We start from the raw sequence: 22607 nt of genomic DNA on the forward strand, positions 1-22607 counted from the left end.
CCCAGAAGCAGGCCTAAGCCAGCAGGTCGTTATCTCCCGAGGGGTCCCAGGACTGTGAGAGGGCACAGGCCGGGCTGGGGGACCCCCCCCCCCCCAGTGCACAAATTTTTGTGCACCGGGCCTCTAGTTTAATTATAAGTAGCCTCATGAAAATTCCTGATCGCATCAAGTATACTGTTCTACTTTTATATCAAAATATCAAGTACTAATTTTTTCCAAGTACTTACAATTTATCTTCCATCATTCAATTATATATATTTAATTTATATGTCTAGAATTCAGAGTTTCAATTAAAATTGTGAATTAGGCCCTGACCGGTTTGGCTCAGTGGATAGAGCATCGGCCTGCGGACTGAAAGGTCCCAGGTTCGATTCCGGCCAAGGGCATGTACCTTGGTTGCTGGCACATCCCCAGTGGGAGGTGTGCAAGAGGCAGCTGATCGATGTTTCTCTCTCATCGATGTTTCTAACTCTCTATCCCTCTCTCTTCCTCTCTGTGAAAAATCAATAAAATATATTTTAAAAAATAAAATAAAATTGTGAATTAGATTCTAAGGGTTAGGAAGCTAGTAAATGGCAAATATATGCGAGATAATTCCACCGCTGTGATAAGAGTGTTGAACACCTGCTTTAAGGTGTGAAGCAAGGACAATGACAGGGTGCCCGGCACTGGCAGGGCTAAGCACCCACCACTCTCCCGTCGACGAAGATGATTTCTTGAGAATTAGCAATGCCTGCCTCATGCTTCTATGTCCCTCCTTGTGCTCCATCTGCAAGGATAGATCGCAGCATGGTGGCGCCTCGATATTTCCAAGGATAAACACATAAGGTTAATACTGACTTGATCAATAGAGGGGCTCTCCGAAGCGCAGAGACCAGCGAGCCAGCACGATGAGTCAGGCCCGAGCCGAGCACGTACTGGAGTGCACATCTCCTTATAAAGAGATTCCGGGAGTAACTATTGCGAAACAGGTCCTCCCTGGTAAAGAGGCAGGACACGAAACAGCTCCACGAATCGGGAAGTTAATGGTCACACTGCTCGGATGCCAGACCTGTGAGAAAAGCAGGGCTTTTTCTGCAAAGTAACAGAAATAATGACTAACTGATGTGCCAAAGACTAATTTGGGGAAGGAAAAAAGATGGCATAGAAGCGAGAAAAAAAGCACATGGTGAATATCAGGAACTAGTCTTAGATAAACGAATAGAAAATATTAGAAAAAAGAAACATTTGAATGGAAGAGGTGAGTCCAAGAGCCGGCAAGTGGTGCCGGAGACATCAGACACTGCTCTGGCGGCGGGGACGAGAGGAGAGCCTGGAAAACCGCAGAAGTTCCCCAGGAGTTAGCAGTGTGCTTTTTGAAATTACGTAGGCACTGGGATTTAGTTCTCTTTCTTAGTAGGAATAGGAGACACTAAAAAGAAAGCTTTAAATGTAAAATAACTCAAATTCCTAGAACTGCTCCAATCGTTTAAAGCCATAGGAGAAAGGACTGGGATTTGCAGTTGTCATAACCAGAGGAGCCTGTGGACCCAGTGACAGGAATCTAGTTGGAGGACTTGAATGGCTCTAGTAACTAACCCAGAGGCCACCATAGCGTGCACAGCACGGACAGCGTGGACAGTGTGGACAGCGTGGACAGTGTGGAAAAGGTGGACAATGTGGACAGCGTGGACAATGTGGACAGTGTGGACAGTGTGGGCAGCGTGGACAGCGTGGACAGTGTGGACAGTGTGGATAGTGTGGAGAGTGTGGACAGTGTGGACAGTGTGGGCAGCGTGGACAGCGTGGACAGTGTGGACAGTGCGGATAGCATGGACAGTGTGGACAGTGTGGACAGCGTGGAGAGCGTGGACAGTGTGGACAGTGTGGACAGTGTGGACAGTGTGGATAGTGTGGACAGTGTGGACAATGTGGACAGCGTGGACAGTGTGGACAGTGTGGACAGTGTGGACAGTGTGGATAGTGTGGACAATGTGGACAGCGTGGACAGTGTGGACAGTGTGGACAGTGTGGACAGTGTGGATAGTGTGGACAGTGTGGACAGCATGGACAGCATGGACAGTGTGGACAGTGTGGATAGTGTGGACAGTGTGGATAGTGTGGACAGTGTGGACAATGTGGCCAGCATGGACAGTGTGGACAGTGTGGACAGTGTGGATAGTGTGGACAGTGTGGACAATGTGGCCAGCATGGACAGTGTGGTCAGTGTGGACAGTGTGGACAATGTGGACAGCGTGGACAGCGTGGACAGTGTGGACAGTGTGGACAGCGTGGAGAGTGTGGACAGCGTGGACAGTGTGGACAGTGCGGACAGTGTGGACAGCGTGGACAGCGTGGACACTGCACAGTTTTAGTTTCCTGAAGGAAGCTCGCTTCTTGGTAATGTGTCAGCCCCCGCTGTGCCCAGCACTGAAGCAGACATGGCGTGTGGAAGAAACGAGAAAAGCACCGATTCTGCCTCAGGAACTTGCCTACGTGGCTGGATTTTTGTGGATAATTCCTCCTGTCGTACTTCCTCCAATGAGCTTTGGAACAGACCGGAGAAGTCCGACATGACGAAAAGGAAACACGGGGAAGCCCTTTTGTCTTCTTGTTTCTAATCTGTGCAGCGAAGATCCACTGCGAAGCCTTATTCCAGGCCGGGGGCACAGTACCCACCCTCGGCTTCGATGCAGCGCGCCCCGCGCCCAAAGACGCCCCCCCCAATGCCCCTGTCCACGGCAGCGTGGGGGGCTCCCCGAGAGCCGGAGGCGGGGTTCCCTCCCGCCGAGGTCTCCCCTCCTGCTGTGTGGGCTGAGCTCCGGCCACGGGATGGCTGCCCGTCCCTGCTCAGGCTCGTCCTGGCTCGTGCCATGGCCCCCGCCGTCCACTTGCTCTCAGCCTTGGCCCCTCCTTCCGTCTCCTGGGATCACCTGCCTTCGCTCCTGTATTGCTTTTCTGGTTTCTTCCTTTCTTTTGGGGGAGGGTGGGGCAGTAGTTGGTTTTTTCCATGTTTTCCTCCGCCCTGACTTGGGTCTAGTCGTGAATGTTTCTCTCTGCACACCCTGCCTCATGCTTCGTTGCTCCTGGATCAGAAGCAGAAACCCAGCTATGCTCCTCTGGACATAGCATGTTCCTTATAATAATTCCTTTATTAAAAGTAAAAACTGCCACCAAGCCGCTCCGTTTCTTTCCTCCGACCTCAGTGCCCCGGCCCTTCTTCCCCGACCCTCAGGGGAGCAGTTTGCTTCCGGCTCTGGGACCGAGGCTCTGGGGAGGAGCGTGTCCTCGTGGATGGCAGTCCCCTCTGTGGGCAACGCACCGCAGAGCAGCGCCTGAGTCATTGCCTAGGGCGCTGGCACTGAAGTAACTCACCCAGACCCTTCCTTCCGACTGAGGGCTTCTCCACACGGGCGCAGGCCACCCTGGAAAACAGAACACCGAATCCGCCGAAAGAAAGCCCAGCGCTCGGCTGCCAGCCTATGTTGCTTCTCCCTGAGCTCGGCACCCGGCTCCTCGTACACCAGACAGGGAGACCCTGTGAGCCTAGCACTCACGCCTGTGCTGAGAGATGCCATCTGTGAGAACCAGGAGGGCGGCCACGCGACAGGGCAGTTCTCAGCTCCACCCCACCTCCCCCAGCGGGGCATTGGGCCCCCACCCCCTGCTGGGGCGCCCCACCTTCCCCTGCTGGGGCGTCCTGCCCTCCCTGCTGGGGCATACTGCCCTCCCTGCTGGGGCGTCCTGCCCTCCCCTTTGGGGCTTCCTGCCCTCCCCTGCTGGACAGAGCTCCTCCATCCCCAGCCCAGGTCCTCCCTGGAGGCACTGAGCCAAGTCTGACCTCAGGTACAATGACCAGGAAACGGGCTCTTTTTTCTTTTCCCTCTGTGGCCAGATTCCACCCACCTCCCCTCCACACGGCTGCCCTCCACCCGCCACCACCCACCTCTCCCCATCTGCCTCCCCTCCACCTACCTCCCCTCCACCTGCTTCCCCTCCACCTGCCTCCCCTCTATCTGCCCCCCCTCCATGCCTGAGCTGGCACAGCTGAGCACAGATGAGTCTGTGTGTCTAGGCTCTGTCTGGAATGGGCCTGCGGAGGAGGGCCGTTGCAGTGTGGGGGCTCTGAACCCCAGCATCCTGGCTGCCGCCCCTCCCACAGGCATGCCCCACGCTCCAGTCCTCGGGTCACCTCCACAGTCCGGCCTCCGTGGGACCCTGCGGCCCTGGCTGCTGTCCACACCCTTGTCTCCTGCCCACTCCAAGCTCGGGCCCACTCTCCTGCTCTGTCCCCTGGCCCCCGGAGGCCTGGTCCCAGCAGCAGGTCATGCCCGCCAACTCCTGCGGAGCACTGGGGACCAGGGCCCACGCCAGTCCGTGAAATCAGCCACAGGTTTCCGGACGCTCAGAGCCTGACAGCCCCGCACTTCCATGCTGCTTCGCACCGCAGGAGCGCCCCTCTGCTCCGTGGGGTACCTCGGCCGTGTTTAGCGCTCCTTTGTGTGCCTTATTTCACGTCCCTGCTTTAAGGAAAGTGAGCTTCCTTGTTTTTTTCCGATGGGCTTTCATCTGGGCTAAGTCAGAATGTTCAATAGGCGTTGTACAGCCCGGCCGGTGTGGCTCAGTGGTGGAGCGTGGACCTATGAACCAGGAGGTCAATGTCTGATTCCTGGTCAGGGCACATGCCCGGGTTGCGGGCTTGATCCCTAGTGTGGAGCGTGCAGGAGGCAGCCCTCATCATTGATGTTTCCATCTCTCTTTCCCTCTTCCTCCCTCTCTATGAAATCAATAAAATAAAAAAAGTTTTTTAAAGGCACAGCGCAGGCTGGCTGGATTTCAGGGCCCACGCGGGCCCAGCAAAGCCCCTCCGCGTCGTCCCTGGAGAAACCTTTCTCAGATATGAGAGTGGTTGTGGTGTTCTGTTGGTGTTTTTTTTTTTGCCTTAATAAACAAAATACAACAAGTGGTTGATTCTTACTTTGGGGAGGGGCTCTCGCCGGGCCCCACGGCACTGGCCACGAGGGTCGGTTTATTCGTCCTCTCACAGGCTCTGGGACGGAGCGTCCGGCAGGGGCTGTGACAGGTGGAGCCCGGGGCACGGAGCAGAGACAGGCGTCCGGCTGGAGGACGTGGGGAAGCCATGGAGCGTGTGCCCCCCGCTGGCCCAGTGACCCTGCTCACTGCATGCGGGCGGGACCGCTTCCAGGCCCGAGGCCACAGCGGGAAGCAGGGGTGCTGCTCCCGGGGTCACTTTCCAGAGCGGGGGCCACGGGCAGCAGACACACCGGTGCCAGCTGGTGAACAGCATGAGAGCAACACGGCAGCTGGAAGGAGCGGGACCCAGGGACTCGGCGCAGGCTGCTGACCCAGGGGCGCCCGGGATGGTGTCGGAGCAGAGGCCTGAGTGGAGGGACGCGTAAACAAGAGGGAGAGGGAGCCAGCAGGAGGGGCAGGGGGAGCCCATAGGCCAGCGAGGGGGAGGGACAAGCCGGGGGCAGGGGCCAGGGCTGTGCAGTCCCCCCTCTGCCTTCTCCACCCCGACTCTCCGGCTCTCCCGCGCTCTCTTCTCCCTGTCGTTCTCCTGGAAGGGCAGCGGGAAGGAAAGCACGCTAATTACGGTTCTGCGAGCTGGACTGCGTTTACCTCGCTGGAAGCCTGCTGGTTGTCTGTATTTAATTCTTAAGTCATGTCCTGTGAGCACCTTTCTCTCCCAAATTAGATGGTACATGACCAAAATCACAAAACAGTCTTTTCCCTCTAATCCCCCGACCTCCCAGATCCTAGAAGACCTCGCAGCCTGTTGCTAAACAGATGAGTCAACCACTTTTCTGCCGGCCACAGGCCTCACCCCTCCTTCTCCAGGCTGTCTGCGGTCATGCCCCACTCGGCGGCGACTGCGTGAGGTTGTAGCCACGTGTGGGCTAAGAGAAATCTGCAGGGGTGTGTGTGTGTGGGGGGGGGGGGGGAGTAAACAGTTTGTCTTTCAAGATTGTACATATGTAGCATATATTTGTCTCAGCTTGTTCTATACACATTATTTCACATTATGCGTTCACTGTTACTATTTTTTGGCAATGGAGACATTTTTAACTTTTACCTATTAAAACGTATGATGCTTTTATTTTATGAAGTCTGAGTGGTTTGTACACAGAAAGGGCATTCTCTACTCAAAACTAGAAAACCATGAATTTATTTATTCCCATTAAAATATTAGAACCATTTGCAATCTTGTTTTGATGTAAGACATAAAGAATTTTATTTTATTTTTTCCAGAAGTCTTTACTCTATCAAAGCTGTTAATTGAGCGCCCCCCCCCACCCCCCCATGAATGAATGGATTGTGTCTCCTTAACAGAGTTTCAGAAGGCGAGAGGGCCAGGCAGCCAAGGGAAGTTGACTCAGCCACGCTGCCATGTATTCACCCGGACTGAGAGCGTTTTCCGCTTCTAATAAAATATTTTCTTTCCTCTCCTGGGAATGGTCCCCCCCCCCCCCCCCCCCCCATCATGCTGGCGATTAACCAGCTCACAGAGCCCTTGAGAAAGGAGTCCCTTGTGCAATTGCGTGGCTGTCACTGACATGGGTCCTTTTCAAATGTGCTCAGATATACATTGTTGTCCTGAACTTTGTCTTTACTGCAAAGAATACTAGGCAAGCAGGATATTTACCTTGCTTTCAACCCGTACGTAACCTGAGCTAGACCCAGTCTGGTCTTTAACTCAGTTTGCTTTCTCTTGGTCTCCAAGCCATGAAGCTCAGGGCCAGCTATTGTGCAAGGCTGCTTCTGAAATGACTCCTCGTGGTCCTCCCGTGCTCCCTCCTGCTCATCCCTCCCCTTCTGTGGGAGCAGGGCCCAACCGCTCATTTCTAATGCACAGAATTGGCAGAAGAGATGAGATGTTACTTCTGAGATTAAAGTCTGAAAACTCAGGTGTCGCCCGACCAGCGTGGCTCAGTGGTTGAGCGCCGACCTATGAACCAGCGGTCATGGTTTGATTCTCCGGGGAGGGCACATGCCAGGGTTGTGCTCGATCCCCACTGGGGGGTGAGAGGAGGCAGCCAATCAATGATTCCCTCTCATCATTGATGTTTCTGTCTCTCCCTCTCCCTTCTTCTCTGAAATCAATAAAAATATTTTTTTAAAAAACAAGTCAGATGTCTGTCTTCCTGGCTCTCTCTTGTCCTCTTGTCTCACTCACCTTGGCGATGACGCAAGCTGCCGTGCTGGGAAAGTCCATGTGACAAGAAATAAGGGCCACCTCCAGCCACAGTCCACAAGGAACCACAGGAGGGGAACCTTGGCATGACCTTGATTTCAGCCTTGAGAGCGACCTTGAGGGAGAGCAGCCGCTCTGCCAGGTCCTGGACCTACAGAAGCTGAGACAGTAAGTGTCGCTGTTTTAAACCACTAGGTTCTGGGTAATTTGTTATGCAGCGATGGATAACTACTAGAACAAACAAGGAGCTGGGTAATTATATTACATAATATCACTAATACATTATTAATAATATTGTCAACATACTAAAATTATATTACGATGCTATAAAAGCATGCAGTTTAATTATAATAGTAGAAAGCTGACATAAAGAGTGAGTTTCATCGTGGAAAGCACTCTTCCAAGACTTTTGCTTTCTGTCTAATCTTCACCACAGCCCCTGAGAAAGCTAATGTAACTGCAGAAACGCATGTCTTCAATGTGGGCCTGTCTATGGACCCCGTCCCTCCCCCAGGGCATCGGGTTCTGCTCAGCATCCAACAGTCTTAGGAACAAAGCCTCAGGTCTGTTGACCACAGAAACAGGGTCTGGGCCAAACTAGAAAAAACAACTTGACTTCAGGTGTGTTCCAGCCCTCGGCCCGTGAGAGGAAAGGGCACTAGTGGCCACACCTCCCCAAACTGGACAGACGACTCCATGGCTGAGATCAGGACTCGATAGGATGGCCAACCATCCCAGCCTGGCCCCAGCCGGCCAGCAGAGCCCACAACCCCAACTCCCGGGTCCTGGCCGCCCATGCCCTAGACGCCTCGGGGAGCCAGGTCTAGAGCCCACAGCCCACAGCCCCAATTCCCGAGTCCCTGGCCGCCCTAGACCCCTCGGGGAGCCAGGTCTCGGAGCACCAGCTCACCTGCTACCCTGGTCCTGGGCCATTTCCTTCAAAGTAAACCTTGATTTGCTTGGCTGCAAACTCCTGTCTGCGTCTGATTGGGCTTTGTGCACCCAGGCAAGTGGACCCCTTTAGCTCCATAACTTGAACACATTTATTTGCATTTACAGAGGAAATAGAAGCTAGATTGGAGCCCTAAGCCTGTTCTTTGAACTGTGCGGGGAGATTAGAAAGAAAACTGCCTCCATCTGCCAGAATCACTGGGTTCCAAGATCTTTCCTTGATGTCTTTCCTTTCCCTGGCAAGGTTCTGCTTCCCTCCCCCCAGGCCAGGGGCTGACTCCCTCCCCCAGGCCAGGGGCTGACTGACTTTGGCCTTGGTCTGTAGATGCAGTGACCTCACTCTAACCCCCTGTGGGGTGGGTCACCAGGCACGTGGTTGGTGATAATGGTCACCTTGCAGAGCTCGGACAGGAGGGAGGGGCAGCTCCTGGAGAAGCCGGAGGACGCGGAGGGGGAGCATGCGTGCACTCTGGTGACACCCACATTCCCATTTACCGGCATCTCCGAGGCCCGCGCCTCTCCTGCCCGCATGGGAGTCCTTCCTTTTCTGCTCATTTCAGTTCCTGTTGAGACCCAGCACTGTGCCCCTGCTCATGCAGGGTAGGTGCCAGCGCCACCCGAGCTGCTGGGGAGAGTGCCTGCGCCCGCGGCGGGCATCACCATTTTCTTTTATGTGTGGTTGGCAACTTGGTAGTCCCCACCAGCAGCTGACCCCACATTCGCAGTGGCAGAACCCTTTGGCCCAGGGTTCGGAGCCTCCACTATAGGAATATTAGCACAGCTGATGAAGAATATAGGACACAGGGAAACATTTGTACCCGCCACTCATCAGGGAAGGCTGGGGAAAGTCAGGGGCCACCCACCCACGGTGAGCGCTCTGCACATGAAGGGACAGGTAGTCTGTCTATGGAAAGATGTCCTTGGGAAAAGTCAAAGTGCAAACTATAATGCCGTTTGCAACAATAAACAGAAACCCAGTGTGCATCCCTGTACTCTGTTCACAGGTGCAGGGAAAGGCGTCCGGGAAATAGCTGGCGAGGAGCAGAGGGCGCTCAGGGCTCCAGTGCTTCCCTCTATAGAGTTCTGCCTTGTTTGCAACTTGTATGCACCACTTGGTTAATTTTTAAGAGCAGTTCTAAGAAAGAAGAGAGTTTTTTCTACAGTGTTGTGTTTTCTGAGAAGACACCCCCAAGAAGCACAGAGAGGTGTAGACTGGACAGGGACCTCGGGCCTCGGCTCAGCTCCTGCTCACGACTGTCCGACTGTCCGACCGTCCGGACAGACTCGGGCTCTTGTCTCCTGATGTAAAAGACTTCAGAGCAGGGCACTGGCACAGCAAAGGCGGGTTCTGAGGCTCTGCCGGGGCGAGCACTGGGCTAGGGCCTCAGGCTTCCTGCCCCCAAGGCGGGGCTTAGGGGCCTTTATGGCTGAGGGCCTGGAAGTTGCTGGGGTTAAGCGACAGGCAGTCTCCTTGTTTGGGACACAGATGTCCAGGTATTAGGAGAGAAGTCTCCTGGGGTTGGGCAGCACTTATTATGGGATGCAGAAAGGGACTTTCCCAACCAGCGATTGAGCTTGTCTCTGGGGTTCCTGGCTTGGCTTTAGATTTGGAAAACAAACTTAAAGGTCAGAGTAGCTCCTGCACCATTGCTTTGTAGCTACCTATTGATGACTGCCATGTCCTGGTAGGCTTGACTTGAGGGAGCAATTTTAGGGAATATTTTATTCTACCTGTTTCAACTGGGGTTCAGCGGGCCCATCTGTCTGGCTTTGCTCACGCAGCTGAAAGGGGGGTTAGAGGTACATGGTCACTAACATCCCCTCCAGTTTAGCAATTTATGAACACAGATTTTTTTTTTTTAGGTTTTATGATATGCGCAAACACAATTTCAAAGTTAGAATGACATTTGGAAGATAGACATCAAACAAGATGCATGAGAATTAAGTATATCTTAATTATGGCACGGTAACCAATATTTTAAACCAAAAAGTCTCTCTCCTCTAAGTAAAGATTGTTCCTAGTGAAATGATGACTGCGTTGACTTTTGTGTAAAATCAAAGCCCACAGTATGTTTATTTGCCTTATATTTTGAGATGCCCCTGCAGGGGTGAAACTTCTGGAAAAGAAGGAGGGGTGGCTAATGGGCAGGGCCCGTGTGGGTCAGGGAGGTGCCTGGCAGCTTTGCACTCACCTAGCTAGGCTCCCGGGTCTGACAGGAGATCCCAGCGTGCGCTGAGGGTGAAGCCTGGGTGTTTTAACCAGGCGAAGAAGCCTGTTGGAGGCGAGGCAAGCTGAGTCAGGACTTCAGCCCCGGGCCATGTAAGCCTAAGACAGGGCAGGCGGGCCTGTCAGTCTCTCAGCTCCCACCCCGGGCATCCTGTGACTAGTCACTCCACAGGCACCTGCCTGCCAGGCGGCCAAGTCCTTGGATCGAGATCTCCCGGCTCAGTGTTAAACCACCTGCAGAATAGCAGAGCAGGGTGGGGAGGCGGAGGAGGGAAGCAGCCGTTTCCTGCTGAGTCATAAGAGCAAATAGATGCAGTGCGCTCGGGTCTGCCCCAACGTATGGTCCTTTTAACACGTTTCACGTCTTGGACCAGGTTGTGCAGCGACCCATGGGGTCACTTTTCCTTTTCAGGTGCTGACCCAGGAAAGCCGCTGCTTTTCTAAGAAGGGCAAGCGCTCTGCTAGAATAAACACTAAGTCTTTCTTAGGAATCCCTTACCAGCTTATTCATACGGGCATCTATTTACAAGCTGGTGTCACCCCCTGGAGAGTGAAACTCTTGCGGTCGGACTCTTGCCCTCACACCCCGTCCGAGGCTGGCATTTGGCGCATCCACAAAGCCTTGCTGACAGACCAGGGAAGAAGTGCGGCCAGGCTGGTCCCAGTGATGGGCACATCATTTAAGCCATTCATGTTTGTTCACAAGCCGAACTTGATTGAACTTTCTGGAATGCAAACTCCACATATGCAAGGATTTCTGCAGTTTTGTCCACGGGTGGACCCGGGTCCCCCACAGCTTCCTGACGTCACCAGCGTGACTGTCCCGCTGTCTTCGTAAGCATAGGTTCTCATTCCAGGAAACTCGAGGTCATGCAGGTGTTCATCTCCTTAACTTCCAGAACGACCTCTCAACTCTTCCATAGAAAACACGGGAAATTTACTCATGAAGATTCTCTGAACCCATTGCCGCAGAAATCCTCTCTTTGCTCCATCCGCCAGTTCTAAGTCGAGATATGGTGGTCCTTCCCCACCCTAACCAAACTCCCTCCCGTTGGAATACCTGCCTTACACCAAACTCCCAGTCCTCAGTGGATCCGCCCGTCTTCCCGCGGGACACCGCCTGGCTGGGCTGGCGGGGCCCCTCACCCGGAAGCCCCGTAAACTCCTGTGGTCTTGTCCGTGGGTCGGTGGGTGATATTTGGGGGCCAGCATTCAGCCCACCTCAAGCAGCCTCCGGCCCTCAAGAGGCCTGAATGAATGAGTAGGTGCAAGAGGATCATACGAGAGGGATCCGACACCTTATTAAGCCTAAATGAGAATGGGATCAGCCGTGAATCCTCTCCGGGGCCAGGACGATGGGGCAGAGACGTTCGCTGTCCACACCGGCATGCTGCCCGTGACGCCTTGCCCAGAGCAGGCGCGTCTGCCATGTCTGTTTGATCCTAAATGACTTTTCTGGAGTCTGAGCCCAATGGTATGTGTCAAGGTTCACGGAGCCACAGATGAGCGCGCTCCCACCGCCTTCCCTCCGAACGCCGGGGGCCGAGGGCCCAGCCTGTCCCCGGGAAACGTCTGTGGGCCACGCCAGGTTTCCCATGTGGATCCCTTTGGATGCTCTTCCAGAAGAACCGGGTTTCCCGCGGGCCTCTTCCTCGCTGAGCTGCTGAGCCTGCTGACAGTGAGGGGCCAAGGTCTCTGGTTCTGCCCAGCCCGGAGCTGCCACGCGGCAAACTCCCCACCCAGCGCATCAGTCACAGGGGGAGGAATTAAATCCGGGATGTCCCCTGCCCACTCAGCTGGAGTTTCCATAGGGAGCAGAGGGTACCCCCGGCCCTAAGTCCCCACTGCGGTGTGAGCCTGCTTCCCTCCCCAGTGCCCGGGGTGAGCGGCGGGCAGATGGGCAGATGGGCAGATAGTGGGCCTGTATGCTTGCTTCAGGTTTCACTTGCAGCCCTGATGCCCGGAGCTAATCCTCCCAAGCTGCCGACTGAAACACCAACCCCCCAGGAGGACGCGTCCTTTCTCCCTTTCTTCCGAGCACAGCGAAAGCCCTGGTGCTTATCCTAAGAACATCTGAGCTCCGAAGCTCACATTTCGGGAGGGAGTGACAGAGATCAAGACTGTTTGCTGCCCGGGCTCCTGAAACTGTATTCTTCTCTGGGCAGCGAGCTGGGCTGGGTCAGCTCCAAGCAGGATGGAGAATTCCCCAGAGCCAGGCCTCCAGGCAGATTCCAGGAGTGCTCAGGCCTCGGCCTCAGAGACACCCTGCTCTCCAGAAACTGTAGAAGGTTCTAGACCACACAGACAAATCGAGGGCTAAAAATCTAGCTGTGCTGCCCAAACAGGACTGTTCTGACAAGAAGACTCTGGCTCGGGTTCTGAACCCAGGATACATTTGGCAACTGATTTGTCTTTTTTATTCATTTTTTCCCCTCAACTGTCAAATATCCCTTTTATCTATTCCTGTGTTTACCAAACTATTAAAAAAACTTTGATCTTTTCCTCTTGTCATGTTAAACTTTCTCTTGTTTGCTCATATTCATTTCCCCAGCCTTTCCTCTCGGCCCTCACGTCCCATAGCCTGTGAAAAATAAAAACGACTAAACTTTTTGTCCTGCGTGGGAATCAGGTGCTGACACTGTGCTGGGTGTTACCAAGCCTGGCCTCACGTGATCTGCACAGTGAAGCAGGCAGGACTTACAGCCTCATGTGCAGTTTGTAGATTGTAGGGGGGCGGGGTGGCTGTGGGTTGAGCCCACACAGCAGGCCCCAGTGCAGCCACACTGCAGGGTGCACGGGGAGGGCCGGATATTCACCCCAAATACATCTCAGGTCAAAAGGATTCTTTTCAGCTGATTATTTTTAAGACACAGGAGCTCTGAAAACTGAGTAAAAGTGACCCCTTTGAAAGGGAAACCTATGTTTATTAAGTGGATCTCCATTAGAAAGGGGCCTGGCCAGGAAGAGGATCATCAGAGACAACGATTGCTCCCCAGAGAGAGAACCCGCAGGAGGGGAACCCCTGCTCCCTTCCAGGCAAACTGCCTCCCCTCTGCAGCCCAGACTCCCACCCCGTCCTTAGCTCAGGGGGGTGCATGAGCCTCGGTGGTCTGGATGCCTTTAGAGTCTCAGATCTTTGGGGGGCTCCCCACATAATTAAAATGGCTCCCCTCTACTGTTAATCTGTCTGCTATTACAAGGGGGTTTCAGCCAAGAACTCAGAAGAAGAGAGGGACCATGCTTTTCCTCCCTTGCACCAGGCAACCCTCGGCTCTGAGACTGTCTGTCAAAAACATGGCAGATGGTGGGGAGATAGAAGAGGGCTAGGCCACAGAGGGGAAGGAAAATAGGGAAAGTCAGGCGGTAGTTGCTAAGCAACCAGTCTGGGCAGGGAAGAAGAGTGTGCAGGAGACCTGCGCCTTAAAATGTATGGATGTTGCTAAGGCAGAATTCTTTGAAAGGACCAATCAGAAGCTAGCAAAGCACAGATCTACCGCTAGACCAAGAAGCACATGCTCTTCTCTCTGGAGCACCGGGCTCCTGGCTTTCCTGTGGCGGGGACAGGCTCCTGCTGGAGTCCAACCCCAGCAGGTCCAGGGATCCCCAAAGGTGTGGACGGAGTCGGCGATGAAGGAATGACACAGAGGCAGGGTTCAGTTGATCAGCATAGCGAGGTTCTCCCTCCAGGATCTCCAGCGAAGTTCTGGCTAGGATCTCCAGCGAAGTTCTGGTCAGGATCTCCAACCAAGTTCTGGTGCCATGTTCTCTCGCTAGGTTCTCCAGCCAGGTTCTCCAGGTTCTCCAGCCAGGTTCAGTCACCAGGTTCTTTAGCCAGGTTCTATCCAGGTTCTTTTTCCATGTTCTGTCTAGGTTCTCCAGTGAAGTTCTGTAGCCAGGTTCTGTCCAGGATCTTTTGCCATGTTCTCTGGCTAGGTTCTGGTTAGGATCTGATGAGGATCTGATGAGGATCTGATCAGGTTGTGTTGTTTATTGTCTTGTTACATCCGTATTTATACCAGCCGATTTTAATCCTGTCAATTTCTATTACAAAGGTTAGAGCGTTTCTTATCTCCATTCCAGGGAGTAAAGATTATGTAGCTTAACTACCCGCCTGGCACTTAATTAAGGGGTTGTATCCCCTCCCTAACCTCAGGGAAAGATCCCCACCTGGGGAAACAACCTTTCTCGGAGAGGTGACCTTGGTCAAAACACATGGCACTAAGGAGAGCAAACATTAAGAACAGTATGCCATATACGTCAGGTACCTCGAAACATATGCTGTGCAGATGTTTCTTCTCTGCAACAAGGATGGACCGGCTCCCGGCAGGCTCCCCTGAGCCCGGGGCTTATGGCCATGTGGGACTCCACACATGGACTAATGGACTGTAATTAGCTCGGACGCTGGACCACACCCGCTGCAACATGGAGCGGATGCTCTGGGCCCGGCCTGCTTTCGGCTCTCCTGGAACCCCAGCTGCCCCTTCCCCAGGACTGACTGAAGGGGCAGGAACTTTGCAACCCAGACAAAGAAGCTTTGGTGGCAGCCTGCTTGCCCCACCCCCATCCCCACCCAGCCTGCTGCAGGGAGTCCGTCTATCCCACAATAAACTTTGCTTCCACTTCTGCTTACCGTCTTTGTCCATGAACTAATTTTTCAACTTTGCAGGACAATGAACTCAGACCCGAACAGAAATGTTGGCATCAATGGGACCTGCCTCTTGAAATCACTGCAGAAATTACAACACGGAAGGAAACCGGAGGGAGGACAAGCGGAAACAGCTAACGTGGTGGCTGCACGCCAGCGGAGCCTCCAGACCACTTCTACCGAACAAAAGCAGCATTATCAGATTAGGAGCTGCGGGGAAAGGCCTGTGCCGGCAGGATTAAGCTGCCTCGAAATTCCCCAGGACACGCTGACAGCTGTTTTCATTTCAATACTCCTAGCTTTATGAGCAATACCTAAGGAACAGTGAAGACTCGACGCGGTTTCGATTACTTTAGAGAAAAACTGATCCCGCCCCATCTGCCACCAGCTTGAAGTCACACAGGTCACAAGTCACCTTGAAAAGTTATTTCCCACAGAACTGGGTGACTAACTCCCAGCGTGCGTTTTAAACATCTAGACTCCAGAGACTGCGATCAGAAGGAAGACTGCGGGTTGATGAGTTACAGCCGCCCGATTATTTGAGGAAAGAAGGGAAGAAATGTGCCATTGTCGCTGTCACTATGACATACATCCAAACCTCTAGAGAATTTTTATGAGTTTATTTTAGCCAAACTGATGGCAATTGCCGGAAATCAAAGTCTCAACAGATTGAGAAAATGCTGCAGAGAATGGCAAAGCAGGAGACATAAGGGGGTTACATGAAATCCACTGGTGATAGATGGAGGAAGCAGGAGAAAGCAAAGTGGGAAAATACCTAGGATTGGGTAGGAAGTAGACTGGAGACACACGTGCTTCTTTGACACTGCGGGCACCGGAGAGTTAATGCCCTCACAGCAGAGAGAAGGTGCGCAGGGGCCAAGATGAGGATGAGGGTTCTTGGTCGGGCCTGTCCGAGAGACTGCGCCCTGAGGGTCTGGAGGAGATTACTCTGAGATTCCCAAGGAATGTCATCCTGGTGCAAAAAGATGAGAGAATGAGTTAAAGTCGAGCTGGACCTTTGCCGAGGAAGCTGCAGGCCTAGGACGGACTACCCGCCCTGACTTGCTACTAGTTAGGAGGTTTCATGTTCAGACCCTCCCATGTGGTCACTTTCGGTCTCTGCCGTGCAGGCCTCCCCTGAGCCTGTCGGTTCAGCATGCGGCCCCTTTGTCGTCCACACTACTGTGATGTGTATTTAACAATCTCTCTCAAGAGGAAAGAAAAGGTGGGGTGCAGATAGCAGACATTCTGCGAGGATTTCAGTGTAAAGTGGAACCAGAGGGCATGGAATGAAGACCCCAGAGAAACGGAGCTTGAGAACAGGTGTCAGGGGCAGAACCAGAACAGTGGGGACCAGCGTAGTTATAAGAAATACTAATCGTGCTGTTACCCGTGACGGTTCTCTTCTGATTAGAGAGAGCACTACTGGCTGGGAGCTGCGCGCCCAGGACCTGGGAGCTCACGGAACGCAGTCCGCCCTCCTGCCCCGAGAACTGCCTGCCGTCATGGAAAGATAACCACCTCGAGGCTGAGACTATCTGGTCCCGAGGCACCGCCCTATGCAAGCCAACCCCCCGCCCGCACTGCCTGTAACCGTATGCCTGGCCCCCTTCCCCAGGCCTGTAATTCCTACTGTCCTGTGTCACCTTTGTCCTTCTACCCCATAGAAGAGCTGGCTGTGGGGAGGGGAGCAGATTGTGTGGATGGCCTGCTGCTCTCCCATGCGTCCGGCAGGATTGGAACAGATGCTCAGGTAGGATTCTACCCGTCTCTGCTGAATTGGTCCGGAGGCCCCTTGGTTGTCTGGTTTCACAGGGACAGTTATTTCGAGCCAACGTCTGATGAGCAGAGAAGCAGAACTGCCCCTGACCAGCAAACATCCGCCAAGAACCCTCCTCAACCTCAGCCAGGCACCTTCCGTGGACTCGGGCTGCACCCCTCGGCACCCCTCCCCATACACGCAGCCCCCAGCCCTCGGCGCCTCCCCACGGCTTGCTGCCCTGCGCGGTTCCCAACGGCACTTCCTCTGCCTGTGCCCGAATGAGCTCCATTTCTGGTCATTTGAGCCTGCCTCGGTTTACCTCTTTATTTAGGTTGACAATGTGGGCGGAACAGAGCACTGTGACATTGGTGAGGAAATTCCAGATCCTGGGCTGAGCAATTCTGTAAGGAGAACGACAAAACGTGACCAAACATGATGCGTCGCTCACACTGCAAAGCGTGCGCATGCGTGTTTGGAGACCCGAGCCTTGTTAACGTGGACGGTGACAGCTGGCGTTCGTGGTGAGGTGCAGGCGGAGTTACAGGTTAATTGGCAGCGCTTCACAGCGACCACTTCCTCCTGTGCTTGGGAGGGACGGTGAGCGGACGAGAATGTTGAGCTCTGGGCCCTCCCGTCTGAAACCTCAGCTCGGACGCACCCGAGGAGGAATTCCTCTTGTACTGCAGCGCCGTCACATGGGCTGTGACTAGGGGAGACAGGTAGCATCTCGGGGTCCCTTCTACCCCCAGGACCGGGGCTCCAGTCTGTTATCTCACAGAGCAGGAAGGTCCGCGGGGTTCAGTTAGGGTTATATGCCTTTCGCCAGGCACAAGGACGTCACTGAGCTTTTATAGCCTCTCCAAGAGGAAGAAAAAATATTTCAAACCAGATCGGAACTAAAAACTGAGAGCCACCAGGAAGGAGCGAGTGTTACCGGGAAACCCCCGGTGGGCTCGGGCTGCCTGTCGCTGTGTCCAGTAACGAAGGCCGGATTGAATCACGTACGGCGTTTACTGAGCAGGCCAGCCAGCCAAGAAGACAGGGCGCTTACAAGCATCAAACCCTGCCTCCCAGCAGGTGCAGGGGGCAGGGTTATAAAGGGGAAGGGGCTGGGGTGAGGCTGGGAACCGAGTGCAGCTACGTGCAGCCCTGGGGGTCCGCAGACGTCAGCTATTGTCCTTGTCATCAGGCGATGAGATGATGTGGAAGAGATGATGTTTTGACTCCTGGTGGGTCGGCCTGACCATGCTTATCGGGTCTGCTTGCTGGATTCACAGCTGAGTCACCTCCTCCATTGCTTCGCACAGGCCTTGGAAAGGAAACTTAAGAAAAACTTAACCCCTCTTCACATGTAAGAAACTTAACCCCCTATGCACATACGTGTTCTAAGATTTAAAATAATATGATTACTTTTCAGATGAATTCAGGCGCTCTATCTATCAGATTATAGGTCTCCCATCACAAGCAGAGCAATAGAAAAACCAAAGAGGGCCTTTTGTATTCTCAAATGTTCGGGTGCTTTAACCAGAACCTCCCATGTCAGCATCCTGTGGAGCCGGGCAGAGAGGGCCACCTGTGTGGTGACCGCCTGTGTGGTGTCTGCCTGTGTGGTGTCCGCCTGTGTGGTGTCCGCCTGTGTGGTGTCCGCCTGTGTGGTGACCATCTGAGCCACTGCGAGACCGAGGTGGACCCGCAGCTTTGCCTCTGATGACTTCCATTTGAACGCTCTTGACCGATGTCCCAATAATGTACTCAGACAAAGTGGCTTTGCGCTGCGCTCTCAGCATAGTCGCAGGAAAAATCAAAATGGAAAGAACAAGAGGAGCAGGACAGCGGTGGCTGCTGAGTGGGAAGCAATAGCGCAGAGTTCTTGTGCACAGGCTGCCCCTTCAGACACAGCTGGAGACAACAGCTGCTTCGCTCGGGAGCAAACAGACACAGCACCGGCGTCCTCATGTTCGCCCGCGCTCACCACCATGTGGGATTCTGTGACATCTCCCTTTCTCTCTCTCCTGCTGGACATGAGTACCGTGAGCACACACTTTTCCATAATAAGAAGGTATGTGTGTTCAGTCCTGTGCCAGTTCTGGTTCAACTGTCAGACCACTTGCTTAATTTAAGCCTCATAAAGCTTTATAACAGTGGGCATTGTTAGCTCCCTCATTTCAGCAGGAAGGACATTAAAACTCAGAGATGTCCACTTGCCTGATTTCTCAAAGAAAGCTGGGAACCAGGACACCGGAGAGGTGACCCCAGGCAGCCCGAGCCCAGGAGTCCTGCTCACATCTTGTGCTGCACCAGCTACGAAGCTCTGGGCTATGGCCGAGGATGTTGTAAGAGTGAATGTTTACTGTGCGGTTACTGTGTGCTGGGGATGGACAGCAGCCCCTTTACATTTATTATTTTTTAAAAATATGTTTTTATTGATTTTTAGAGAGAGAGGAAGAGAGAGGAAGAGAGATAGAAACATTGATGAGAGAGAAACATCAACATGGATCAGCTGCCTCCTGCACCCCCTACTGGGGATCGAGCCTGCCACCCGGGCATGTGCCTTAACCAGGAATCAAACTGTGACCTCCTAGTGCATGGGTCGATGCTCAACCACTGAGCCACCCAGCCAGACAAGCCCTTTACATTTAGTAACTCATTTCTTTGTACAAACCTAAGAGGTACTACTACTGTTATCCCCTTTTGACAGATGGGGAAGGGAGCAAAGAGGTAGGTGCAGAGGCAGGAAGAGAACCCCGCTCCCCGGCCCCAGAGTTCTCAGCACTGACCAAGGTGTGAGATACCAGGTCCCGAGACCAGGGTGCCAGGCGTGGGAGCTGGTCCTGCCCCAGACCCGTGCTCCTCCCGCGGCACTGAGCCTGCGCAGGCCCTGGTCACCGAGGGTCCCCTTGGCCTTCTCCCATGGGAGAGGCGCTAGCTCCTGTGCTCACGGATGAGGTTCAGCGGAGGGCAGCTAAGGACTGTTTGACTGCGTTTCCCAGAAAAGAAGTACAAACGGGCAATGGACGGGTTTCAGTGCCCGATAAAGGAGTGCACCTGAAGAGATTTATTTTTTCTTGGCCCCGTGTCTGTAAAATACAGATGTTGTCTTTCACATACCTCACCAGGCGGGGACAGCCCAGAGACGGCGAGGGGCCCGCCGTGTCAGAGGCACGGCGCTCAGCTCGCCCCAGCCTTGGGACTCCCAGGCTCCCAGGGCCTCTCTCATGGGCCCGCAGCTGACATCCTCGCCGCCTTCTGCCACTTCCTTCTAAAGCCATCTGTGATCTGAGTGCTACTTCGCATCCACCCACTAGTGATGAGTAGCTGGGCATCAACGGGACAGCAGGAAACGCCAGGGGCCGGGCAACGCGAAGGCACCCGTGGCCGCTGCTCTCTTGGAATGCGCTGCTTGACCATGGCTCGCAACCCGGCACAGGACGTTTGAGGGACACGGAGCCATCTCACCCGCCTCCAAGCTTTACTGCATTTGGTGCTCAGAGCCAAGCATTGCTCCTTTGCGTCTCAACGAGAGAAGACTGTCTACCTCCTGGCGTCAATGTCGGGCCGGCGCATGGCAGGTACGATTCCTGTCTGCTGAGGAGGACAGCAGATCAGGAGCGAGGAAGGGGGGGTGGGGGGGATAAGACGGAAAAGACTGAAGAAGACGATGAGCCGGAAGGCATCCGGGGTTCTGGGCAGGCGGAAACCTCAGGTTTGACTGGAGAGTAGAAGTCACCTCGAGGAACACGAAAAACAGGAGAAAAACATGGGGATGTCAGAGTCAGATTGTGGACTCTCTTAATGAAAGAATGAGGTGTTTGTTTGGCTATTAAATATCTTTAATGTTACTTTTCAATTAGGGTTTACAGTTACTATTATTTTGCGTTAGTTTCAGGTGTACAGCATAGTGGTTATACAATCATATACTTACAAAATGTTCCCCCGATACTTCCTGTACCCACCTGGTTACTGCAATATAACCGACTATATTGCCTATGCTGTACTTTACGTCCCCAAGACTGTTCTGTAACTACCAATTTGCACATCTTAATCCCTTCCCCTTTTTCACCCACCCCCCAACTCCCCTCTGGCCACCATCAGCCTATCAGTCTGTGTCTATGAGTCTATTTCTACTTTGCTTGTTTTGTTCTTTAGATTCCACATGTAAGTGAAATCATATGGTATTTGTCTTTATCTGACTGACTTATTTCACTTAGCATAATACCCTCTATTTATACTGTATTGTTCCAAATGGTATGACATTATTCTTTTTTATGGCGAGTAATATTTCATTGTACAGGAGTTTGTTTTTAACTTAGACACTGGGGAAGTACTGAACGTTTTTAAACAGAGTTATCAAACAACTGGAATTCTCTTTGGGAAAAATTCATCTTAAACTCCATAAGGAGAGAAATCTGTTTTGCCAGTGACACATCCCAAGCATCCGAAACAAGCCTAGCACACAGTAGGCCTACATTTCCTAGACTTGCTGTTGGATGAAGAGAAGAGGCATTTGCTCTAGGAAGCCCCATGGTATGAGAAGGGTGGGCAGTTTCTTTTGATAACAATGTTACCAAATTCTTGCCCAGACACAAGGTTCATTTTTTGTCCACACTTCAGCAATGGACAGCTAAAATCATCGTGGTCATTCTTCATTCAAAGAAAGAGCCTAGAAATATACTAGTATATGGGGTGGTCAGGAGTGAAGCAAAGGAAATACTAACTTAAGAAACAATAATTCTGTTTAATTTACATCACCCGGAAAGATTTTGACACTGCTGGTAACCTTTGCTAGGTGCAGTTTTCAGAAAGATCCACTCAGAACACAAAACCACTTCTCTCGGCACAAAAGGCAGTTATATTTATAAAGAACTCTGCACAAGTCTGGGCCTGGGGCCGGACGGGTTCTCACAGGACGGTGTGAAAGGCAACAGACCTTCACTCCTGGTTTCCTCTAATCCTTTCATCATGTTCTGTGATTTTGTTCCAAGTAATTTTGCTTTGACACTTTTTTTGTGTGTGTTCTAATACAGGACTTTATTAGCTGGGCTTGCTCAGCGATGCTTCACTTTTTTCTCTTCTACCGCAACAAGTATGATGACTGATGTTCACATTTGTGAGACCTTCACATGAGGAGATCTATGGTTATGTACAATCTCCAGGTAAAACCAAGATACCACCAACCTCTTCTCTTTCAGGAAAGCACACATGCTATGGATTGATTGTTTGTGTTGCCCAAAATCCATATGTTGAAGCCCCAACCCCCCAAATTAGGAGGATTAAGAGATGGGGCCTTTGGGAAATAATTGGTGTCGTGAGGGTAGATAGTGAGTAGGATTCGTGCCCTTATAAGCAAAAATGAGAGCGATGACCTCCATCCCAGCTATGAAGGCTACAGCTAGAAGGCGCCTATGTGCAAGCCAGGACAGGGGCCTTCACCGCACTGAGCCTGCTGGCTCCTTATCTTGGCCTTCCCGGCCTCCAGATGGTGAGAAGTAAGTGTCTGTTGTTTCAGCCGCCCAGCCTATGGTATTTGCTATAGCAGCTGGAGGTGACTGAGACATATACACTAATGACTTTTAGTGGGAATAACATCATAGGGATACACTTGAATAATTTCTAACTATTGATCATTTATTACAGTCACGTATTGCTTAATGACATCATTAGGTGATTCTGCTGTTCAGACGTCAGAGTGTCCTTTCACAACCTGGGTGGGGCAGCCTGTGCGCACCTAGGCTGTACGGTTCCTACTAGTTCCTATTGCTCCTGGGCCATGCACCTCTACGCAGGTGACTGTGCTGAGTACTGCAGGCAACTGAAACACATTGGTATG

This window comes from Myotis lucifugus, unplaced genomic scaffold (assembly GCF_000147115.1).
Source record: "Myotis lucifugus unplaced genomic scaffold, Myoluc2.0 scaffold_997, whole genome shotgun sequence".
Classification (NCBI taxonomy): domain Eukaryota; kingdom Metazoa; phylum Chordata; class Mammalia; order Chiroptera; family Vespertilionidae; genus Myotis; species Myotis lucifugus.